General features: G+C 41.5%; 1 protein-coding gene across 1 annotated transcript in view; it reads right to left on the bottom strand.

Annotated features, from left to right (window-relative positions):
• FBXO42 (F-box protein 42) overlaps positions 1 to 10,958 on the bottom strand; it is a 111,117-nt gene that overhangs the window by 98,095 nt on the left and 2,064 nt on the right. The gene's annotated exons all lie outside the window — the stretch shown is intronic.

Below are 10,958 nucleotides of genomic sequence, written 5' to 3'. Positions count from 1 at the left end.
ATTTCAAACTTGGCACAATCGTATTGGCTAGTCTTGAAGGCCAGAAAGCTGATTGGAATCAAGCTATTTGGACAGCCGGAAGCTGCATTTGTCTTATTGAAGAACTTCTTGCTGGTAAAAGGCTCTAGTGGCAACATTTCTATTTTATGAGTTCTATAAACTGAAGATTCTAGGTCCTGGGGTCATCCTGGAGACATGGGTTCCCGTCTTCCACACGTGCAGTGCTGTCTCTGGAAAATAACTCAAGGCTTGATTAATCAACAGCCTATCGAAGGAGGAAAACCAGGGTAAATAGGTCAATGTTTTATGTGCTATTTCAGTTTTCCCCTCTTTTCTCTGTACATTCCTCAGTCTTAAGGAAAACAGGGCGACGCCCACTCTAGCTGCTGGAAATGCTCTCAAACAGTGTCACAGGAATAAGACTGACAATCGAAAAGGGCTCGCAAGGCAGTCTTTCCTTCTGCAGAAGGGCACACTATAGACAAAGATGTGGGAGCAAGCACACTCGGCGGGAAGTGCTCTCGGTTTTTACCCCTAAAACGCAGGTTCCCTCCCCTGGTTCCTCATAGGCTGAGGACCACAGAGTCACAATCTTCCCCGAACGTCGCCTAAGTTTTTATTGGTCGATGGGGGTCATGCATGATACTTGTAAGCTTCTGAGTGGAGGATATATATTAAATATTTTCTCCAGCCCTTTAGTTCTTTGCACATGTCCAGGGTAAAGCCCACAAAATTAGCCTGCCAAATTGTTCTTATGAGGAAGAGAAACCAGGAAGGGAAGAGAACAAAAAACTGACAAGTCACCATCTTAGGAATTTTATTCACAAGCCAGATACATATATATATATATATAATATACACATATATATATTTAACTAAAAAAAATTAATATGAATCCATTTCTTCAATCTTTCTTCTTTGGTAGAAAAGACCATATTTTTCTTACAGTTCCCACCCCCCTTTTTATGATGGTCGATTATTGTTTTCTGTGAACTTAGCATCAAATGACTTTCATATTCAGACTCCTCCAGGAATAGAAAGTTGTCATATAGGTTGCAGGGGACTGCTTGGTGAGAGCTGTTTCTATTAATCTTTGTATTAGGCTCCTGACACAAGGAATGATGCAACACCCTACCGGGGTGAGTATTTCAAGTGGGATAATAAGGGTAGTCAAGATATAGGTCATGATGCCTCTCCATCTCTCAAACCATTGTTCCATCAAACCGGACAATGGGTCATCTATCCCTGAGTTTTCAGCTAACTCATTAGCCAAGGTGGTCAGACCTTGCAAGGCCCTTGTTATTGTGCCATCAGGGGCCGTGCTGTTGGGTATGAAAGTACAACATTGACACCCTAACACATACTCCTCCCTTTTCTGCCAGAATCATGTCTGAAAGTGAAACTCACTCAGTCGTGTCTGACTCTTTGCGACCCCATGGTCTATACAGTCCATGGAATTCTCTAGTCCAGAATACCAGAGTGAGTAGCCTTTCCCTTCTCCAGGGAATCTTCCCAACATAAGGATCGAACCCAGGTCTCCTGCATTGTAGATGGATTCTTTACCAGCTGAGCCACAAGGGAAGCCCAGAATCATGTCTAAGGCCAGTCAGTTTTCCCCATGCCATTTTGCTGGTGGCATCTAACTGTTTTGCTATTCCCCTTAGAGCAGCTCTGGTATAGTTTACAAACCTCTGTTGGTTATAGTAACAGCTTATCCAATCAACACTTTTATGAACGGTGGACCACCAGAATAACACAGACTCGAACCCTGCTGCTGTTTGGTTTCTGGCCTTGGATTCATCAGGAATACCTCTAGGGACCCCAGTAGAATATCTATATACATGGATCACATGACCCACGTGGGGCAAGCGTGTTCCTGTCGGCTCTATGGTTAGTCTGCTTGAGAGAGGGATCCGAGTGTCGAAATGCCAGGGGGAAAAGGATAGCCAATTGAACTAGGGTGCAAATTCCACTCCAATTGGCCGGCAGTCTCAAGCAATGGTCCTCCACAACACCAGATGTCTTCCCGGGCCATAGTTAATGCAGAATGATTGTTCATTCCCTCAAAGGACTGGCCTTCACTGCACCCAGACACATTCCCCAAGAATGCTAACTATTCCCCCCACCTAGAGAGGCACGAGGTATAGTTTGCATCATGGAATGGGGGTTTGACAGTCCTTGGGGGTTATGCCTAGGACCCTTCACAGTCACGAACATTAGTGACAAGGTCTTGCAGGATTTATTACCCCAGGCCATATTGTCCTGAAAGAGGAGTATCATGCATTCTATGCCCACAGCATCTGAGGCCCATCGAGTGGGAATGGTACCATTGAGCCTCCGGCCTACTGTTGCACAAGCGTAACAGTTGCTCTTATTTCAAGTGCGCACAGAATATTTAATCCATTCCAGCCAGGCATTTGTCTCCTCATATCCTGTCTCAATTTCTATGGTCTGTTGTAAATCCTTTACCTCTAATTTATTATGTATGCGACCTTGAGTTCACGGGAATCCCAGGCTACACCTTCCTATCCATCCTGGTAGATGCCAAGGCTATAAGTTACTACACAAATCCATTGAGTTTCATATCATTCTCTCTAAGGGTAATAATAGGCATAGTTCAAAAAGTACCCAGCCTAGTTTTATAATAATACTAGGTTGATCATTCTTAGTATGATTTAATTGTTCCCAACATAAAGAGCTTTTAAAATTAACCATAGCCTGGTGTTAACCATACAGCTGCTGCTGCTGCTGCTAAGTCACTTCAGTCATGTCCGACTCTGTGCAACCCCATAGATGGCAGCCCACCAGGCTCCCCTGTCCCTGAGATTCTGCAGGCAAGAACACTGGAGTGGGTTGCCATTTCCTTCTCCTAACCATACAGATCCATCCCATAATTGTGGGAATTTTCCTTTTAGTAGACAAGAGGTCACATTTTTTTTGATTGAGACTTAGCTGGTTACTGAGTCTAAACGACCCTAAGAAAACACTTAAATCTATGGGCCAGGGTCAGAGCAGGTATTATTAACTGACCAAGTGAGAGGATCCCATCTAGTAATATCATGAATAGACAGAACAGGACTGAACTCTCTTCTAAAATAAACTTCCTAGGGTCTATCCAATCGGAGCCCTGGAGAGGAGAAATCCACCAAGGTAACCCAGAAGTACTAGGCCACAACCCAACAACTGGATTGAGTTTTAAACTAGCATAGAATCGTGTCTATGATAGAAAACATTTGATTGATGTGCAAAGGTCCAAGAAATCAAGATAATGTTATAAATGATCCTATGAATCCAGCATCTTGGGCAAGCTGTCTGCTTCTGATGTCGTCTTCTTCCCATCCTAGCATAGTGTAGTTTCCTCTGTCTGAGCATCGTTCTAAGGTGAGTTTGAGGTCAGCCAGTCCTCTTTACAGACCAGTCCAGTGTAGGGGCCTTGGGAAGTGGGAGTTAGTCCAAGAGTCAATTTTTCTTCAATTTCACTGGGCATGAGCCAGTTAAGAGTAGCTGATAAACGGTCCTTCCAGCCAGGTTGGAGACAGTTCCTTAAATTATGTCTTTTTCCAGTCTTGGTTGCAGGTTGCGAGGCATCTGATCTTTATCCAAAGACAGATTATTGAGCTAAGCTTCAGAAACTGAGAGTGTCCTTTAATGATTCAATTACATTTTACGTTAATATATCCTAACAGCAAAGATCTATTCAGGAAATGAGTCTTAGTAGATACAGACTTCCATTAACAAACTGGGATTTAACATTCATTGAAACATCCTTTTCTCCCTAAAATCACCCTCATTTTTACCAAATATAACCAAATTAAGACTTGTTTACAAAATAGGTCTAGTCTCAATAAACTTGATCTGATTATTTATATAACCATAATTGATCATACTTTTTTTTTTTTTTTGCTTTGCTGAAACTTTTATGGAGTCTCAAACTTAACTTTAAAATAAAATCTTTCAGGGCTAGGAAAGTCATCCCAAAGGCTTATCACAGATTTCGCCTAACAGATCTAAGTGAATTCCTCCCTTTCTCAAGGTCTCCAAAACTGAGATTTCTATACCTGTTAGTGAGATAACCTTCCTAATTTATCTGATAAAGTTACTGGAACCCTAAGAGTTTCCAATCTCTGGAGGGGTCAGATAGAGAGAAAAGGTATATGTTCCAATTTATTAAGTATCATTTTACCAAATTACTGTTAAGTCATAATTAGTTTGAGGGGAAGGTTTCCTAAGATCTGGAAAACAGATTCAAACCAGTAATGTTTTAGACAGAAACCATAAAAGTTATAAGGATATTTGCCAGTTCATTAAGTCCTTTTGTTAACCTTTGTACAGTCATCAGGTTTCCCACTAGAATCCTTTAACTTCTTACCCAGTTCAGAAACTTGTATTTATCCAAAAGTCCTTTCTATAAATCTTTTTGAAGAGGAAGCATTTTCACAAGAAACTTGGTTAGTGCTGTGACAACAGTTTAAGATAGTAATTAGAATTATGGCAATATTTTACCTGAATATATCAGAATTTATATATAAATTGTTTCTAGGATATCTGTATAAGTAACATTTACCATACAGTATAACCCGAGACTTATTACTCACTTGACAATATTTCCCATGTAATTCAACATGGAAGTTGAACCCAATTAGTGTAATATCTCCCTTTGGGATGTTTCAGGGGCCCTCTGAAGCATCCCAAAGTTAGCTAGAAGCCAAAAGTGCTTCATCAGAATGATTCAGGAAGTTTTGTCAACAAATATCAGAAAGGTTTAGAGCACTCAGTCAGATGGGACTATAGGTCACTGTGAAACAATAGCTATTCACTCAGCCAAAGTAACAATATAGGATTTCAGAGGCAGAGGTATAGTTTGGTATAAATGGTATAGACCATTTAAGAGGTAAATAAACTTAAATCTATTGTCAAATGCAGTTCAACATCTGAAGAAAGTGTGTCCTTTTAACAGACAGAAAAGCCAAATTCAAGTTTTTGCGCCAGCTTATTTTTATTCATTAACAGTCCCAAATTTCTTTAGTTTCTCTGTAAGAGGAAACTAATGTTCAGTAATAAATGTTTCAAAATCTTACTTTATTTGGAAATGAGCTAGTTATTCAGTGAACTTCCATCACCTAGTTTAGCACAACTCTTAGAAATTCAAGTTACCCCAATTTGGACAGACTATTTCAGACATTCCTAAAGCATAATTATTCTTAATAGAGTTTATCTAAAAGCTCATATCTCATTTACATTTTTTTGACGTTTCTTCACTCAAAAAGACCATATTTTTCTTACGTAGCTTCTTCTTGCTGAGTAGAAGTGTAGATTATTATAAGAGGAATGAAATTGTTTTTGCACTTGACAGTAAACATTCACAAGTACTGCTTTGAATTCTTAAGTCTCAGGCAATCATCATGTGAGTGGGGGAGGCCTTTTTAAATATATGAGACAGATAATAAGTAAAAACTTTAGTGAGTAAAAAGATTAACCCTACGATACACAGAACTATGACTCCTAATTTTAACAGTCCTCCAAAAACAGACCTTATTCTTTAGGAGGCCATGAAACAAAAAGAAATGCAAAAAAGGAAAATGGCTATCTGGGAAAGCCTTACAAATAGCTGTGAAAAGAAGAGAAGCGAAAAGCAAAGGAGAAAAGGAAAGACATACCCATTTGAATGCAGAGTTCCAAAGAATAGCAAGGACAGATAAGAAAGCCTTCCTCAGTGATCAGTGCAAAGAAATAGAGGAAAACAATAGAATGGGAAAGACTAGGGATCTCTTCAAGAAAATTAGAGATACCAAAGGAACATTTCATGCAAAGATGGGCACGATAAAAGACAGAAATGGTATGGACCCAACAGAAGCAGAAAATATTAAGAAGAGGTGGCAAGAATACACAGAAGAACTGTACAAAAAAGATCTTCATGACCCAGATAACCACGATGGTGTGATCACTCACACTCACTTAGAGCCAGACATCCTGGAATGTGAAGTCAAGTGGGCCTTAGGAAGCATCACTACAAATAAAGCTAGTGGAGGTGATGGAATTCCAGTTGAGCTATTTCAAATCCTCAAAGATGATGCTGTGAAAGTGTTGCACTCAATATGTCAGCAAATTTGGAAAACTCAGCAGTGGCCACGGGACTGGAAAAGGTCAGTTTTCATTCCAATCCCAAAGAAAGGCAATGCCAAAGAATGCTCAAACTACCGCACAATTGCACTCATCTCACACGTTAGTAAAGTAATGCTCAAAATTCTCGAAGCCAGGCTTCAGCAATACGTGACCCATTAACTTCCAGACATTCAAGCTGGTTTTAGAAAAGGCAGAGGAACTGGAGATCAAATTGCCAACATCTGCTGGATCATCAAAAAAGCAAGAGAGTTCCAGAAAAACATCTATTTCTGCTTTATTGACTATGCCAAAGCCTTTGACTGTGTGGATCACAATAAACTGGAAAATTCTGAAAGAGATGGGAATACTACACTACCTGACCTGCCTCTTGAGAAACCTGTATGCAGGTCAGGAAGCAACAGTTAGAACTGGACATGGAACAACAGACTGGTTCCAAATAGGGGAAGGTGTACATCAAGGCTGTATATTGTCACCCTGCTTATTTAACTTATATGCAGAGTACATCATGAGAAACACTGGGCTGGAGGAAGCACAGCTGGAATCAAGATTGCCGGGAGAAATATCGATAACCTCAGATATGCACCTCAGATGCATATCCTCAGATGTATATCCTCAGTAACCTCAGATGACACCACCCTTATGGCAGAAAGTGAAGAACTAAAGAGTCTCTTGATGAAAGTGAAAGAGGAGAGTGAAAAAGTTGGCTTAAAGCTCAACATTCAGAAAACTGAGATCATGGCATCTGGTCCCACATTTCATGGCAGATAGATGGGGAAACAGTGGAAACAGTGATTTTATTTTTCTGGGCTCCACAATCACTGCAGATGGTGACTGCAGCCATGAGATTAAAAGACGTTTACTCCTTAGAAGAAAAGTTATAACCAACTTAGACAGCATATTAAAAAGCAGAGACATTACTTTGTCAACAAAGGTCCGTCTAGTCAAGGCTATGGTTTTTCCAGTAGTCATGTATGGATGTGAGAGTTGGACTATAAAGAAAGCTGAGCACCAAAGAATTGATGCTTTTGAACTGTGGTGTTGGTGAAGACTCTTGAGAGTCCCTTGGACTGCAAGGAGATCCAACCAGTCCATCCTAAAGGAGATGAGTCCTGGGTGTTCACTGGAAGGACTGATGTTGAAACTGAAACTCCAGTACTTTGGCTACGTGATGCAAAGAGCTGACTCATTTGAAAAGACTCTGATGCTGGGAAAGATTGAGGGCAGGAGGAGAAGGGGATGACAGAGGATGAGATGGCTGGATGGCATCACTGAGTCAAAGGACATGGGTTTGGGTAGGCTCCGGCAGTTGGTAATGGACAGGAAGGCCTGGCCTGCTGTGGTTCATGGGGTTGCAAAGAGTTGGACATAACTGAGCGACTGAACTGAACTGAAACCATGTTATTTTAAACATTTTTAGTGACTGAATATTTATTTATATAGGCCTGGACCAGACTTCTGGGCAAAAGCTGTCTACTTCAAAGATGTCCTTATCTTCTCTTCCTGGCTAGTGGAGTCTTGGCTGTCCTGTCTGAAAAGTAACTTAAGGTCAGTTAAGGGTTCACAAGTGTAATCAGGGGTCAAGAAATCAGTAATGGGTTTCCAGGCCCCACCAATATTAAGAAGGCTGGTACTCTTACTTTCTCCTGTCCATAAAGAGTGTGCCCTGTTTGAGAACTGTGAAGGGGACAGGGAGCTGCTGGTTAGAAATGGGTACTATTTTTACTCAGGAGTAGTACACCCGAGGTTTAACTCTTTAGCTCTACTGAAGAATGTGTAAACAGAAGAACTTCATAGGGTCTATCCCACTTGGGCTGCGGTTGATCTTCAAGGAAGTAATTTTTCCAAGTTTCAGGAGGACCCAATTCCCTGGGCTTCTGCATTGCAAAGGAACATCTGTGGGAAACATTAATCAACTAGAGAATAAGACAGCACCAAGAAATTGTACACATTTTATACTATCTAATCCTTTTACAATGTGATCACTTTCAAGACTACAGTAATACTTAGTCTTAAGGAAGGGTCTCCCATATAACAGTTCATAAGGGCTCAAGTGGCCCTTGCTTCTAGAGGCCACTCTTACCCTCAAAAGGGCAACTGTTAAGACCTCATCTCAAGTGAAGTTGGCTTCCTGACGTACTTTGAGGGCTCCATCAAGCATGTAACTTCTATTGTAGCCCAAGGGCCCTGCAGACCCCTTGAGTTACCCCAGCTATGAAATCTCCTCTGCTGTCACTTTGAATTGAAAGAGGCAACCCAAAACGAGGGCTAGTTTCTTTTAGTAAGGCTTTTTTACCTAGAAAGCTCTCTCTCTGGCATGGAAAAGCTTCAACCCATTCTGTGAACATGTCCACAAATACCAGCAAATATCTATGTCCCATGGCTCTTGGCATAACAGTAAAATCTACTTGCCAATCATCTCCTGGTTCTGTTGGAGGTGGCCCAGTTTTAGGGTTGTTTCTGGTGCAAATCAGGCAGTTTTGTATTACCTTTTGAATGGTCCTTTGCATTTATGGACTAACAATAAACTTTTGTAGCCAATTATAGGTTGTATCCTTCCTATAATGGGTTCCTTGATGTAGCTGAGTATAATACTTCCCATTAAATGCTGCAGTCTAAATACTAGTTCCTGTTCATTATATATCCAGCCTTCTTCGTTTGTTACTCATCATCATCTAAGTCTCAAAAGTCAACATAAAATCCCCATTCATCATCTCTCTCTGGATCCATTTCTGAAAACTGATCAGTCAGCTCAGGTACTGTTCTTCAATTATTTGTATACAATCGTGAACAGGTTCTTCTGCTGCACTGGGGGGCACGGTGGCTGGGTTTAAAGCAGAGACCTCCTTTAATGTCACATTCGGGTTGTCAAATAGTATGGCTCGGTATTTTCCTAGCCTCTTTGAAGTAAGCCAGTATCTGCCCTTTTGTTCAAGTAAAAGCCGCACACGGTGTGGAGTGTGCACAGCAGTAGGACTGCCCGCAGTGAGCTTTGCAGCTTCTTGTAAAAGGTCACAGGTTGCAGCCACAGCCCGGAAGCAAACTGGCCATCCTTGACTTACAATATCCAGTTGTTTGGAAAGGTAAGCTACTGGCCTTCTGGCAGTATCTAAATTTTGAGTTAGCACTCCAAGACTCACGCCCTGTCTTTCATGCACAAAAAGGTCAAATGGCTTTCTAATGTCCGGGAGACCAAGGGCTGGGGCTGTCGAAATTTTCTCTTTGATGGTACGGAATGATTCAGAGCATTCAGCAGTCCAGTTTAATGGCTCATTGACACTTCTTTTGAGAGCCTCGTATAGCGGTTTGACTATGAGTTCAAAGTTAGGAATCCAAATACGACAAAATCCAGCCTTTCCTAAGAATCTTTCCAGTTGCTTTCTGGTGGTGGGTACATCCACCCCAGCTATTGCTTCCCTTCGATCTGGCAACAGATTTCTCTGTCCTTTTGACAACTCAACTCCTAGATACTTTACAGTTGGTTGAGAAATTTGTGCCTTTTCTTTGGAGACTTTATATCCCCGGTCTGCCAAAAAGTTTAAAGTGAGGATTGTATTTTGGTCTGAAGCTTCCTTAGTTTTACTAGCAACTAGTACATTACCCACATACTGGAGTAAGATTCCTTCATTTAATTGGAGATCCTTCAAGTCCTTCGAAAAGGCCTCCACAAAGATGGCTGTGGCGTTTTTAAATCCTAGTGGAAGTACCGTCCAGCAATACTGCTGCTTTATGTTTGTCTTGGGATCATCCCACTCGAATGCAAACAGTTTCTGGGACTCAGGACTGAGGGGTATGCAATAAAAGGGATCTTTTAAGTTCAGAACTGTAAACCAGCAAAAGTCTCCAGATAAATCTGTAAGCAAAGTATAATGATTTGGCATCACTGAATGTATACTCTCTACAATTTGGTTGATAGCTCTCAAATTCTGCACAAAACGATTCTCTCCAGTCCCAAGTTTTTGTACTGGCAGGATAGGAGTGTTATATGGGGATTGACATGGTCGAATTAATTGGTATTTAAGAAAGGTGTTTATCAGAGGCTTTATACCTTCCTTTGCATCCCTTTTCAAAGGAGGCTGCTTTAACTTTGGAACCTGGGCACCTGGACGGAGTTTTACTACTACCGGGTCAGCTGTCTTGGCTCTTCCTGGTGTCCCATCAGCCCAAACGTCTGCTCTTACCTTTTGTAAAATTTCTTCAGGGACAGCTGATGGAGTCTTGTCTCTCAATTGTAATGGTGAAGCTTGGAGGGTGAAATCTTGACCTGGGAATACTCTGGTGTCTACTTTTTCTGCTGAGAAACCCACTTGGTCATTTAAATTTGTTAGTACCTCTTGCCCTGATGAGGGACTATGACATTCAGGCTCACACATAAAGCTGTACTTTATAGATGTTTTCTCTATGTGACATTCGAGCCGCTGTAGAAAAGGTTTCTGAGCAACTTCCCCAGATACACCAGTGATGGACACTGTCTTGGGGGAGAGGGGGCCCCATCTGTTTTTGGGACACTCCCGTTTCCAGTGTCCTTCCTGTTTACAAAAGGCACATTGTCGTGGTCCAACAAATGGATGACCTTTTTGGTTGGGTTTTGGAGGTCCCTGGGGTCTTACCAGTGGCCGTTTGTTCTTTCCTGCGGATGTCCTGCTGGGTCTTGACTGGTTACGGCTGAGCAGAGCAGCCTTCCTCAAGATGTCTTGCTCCTGCTTTTCTCGAATTTTGAGGTGGCCTCTGAACACTTCAAGAGCAATCTCAAGCAACTGAGATGTTGGCAACCATGGTCCCTCTTCCAGTTGCTGTAGTTTTCTTCTTATATCTGGGGCACTCTGGCTGATAAAGGT

Source organism: Giraffa tippelskirchi, chromosome 3 (genome assembly GCF_054371585.1).
Source record: "Giraffa tippelskirchi isolate mGirTip1 chromosome 3, T2T-mGirTip1v1.2.pri, whole genome shotgun sequence".
Taxonomy (NCBI): domain Eukaryota; kingdom Metazoa; phylum Chordata; class Mammalia; order Artiodactyla; family Giraffidae; genus Giraffa; species Giraffa tippelskirchi.
This window is presented reverse-complemented; position numbering and strand designations above follow the sequence as displayed.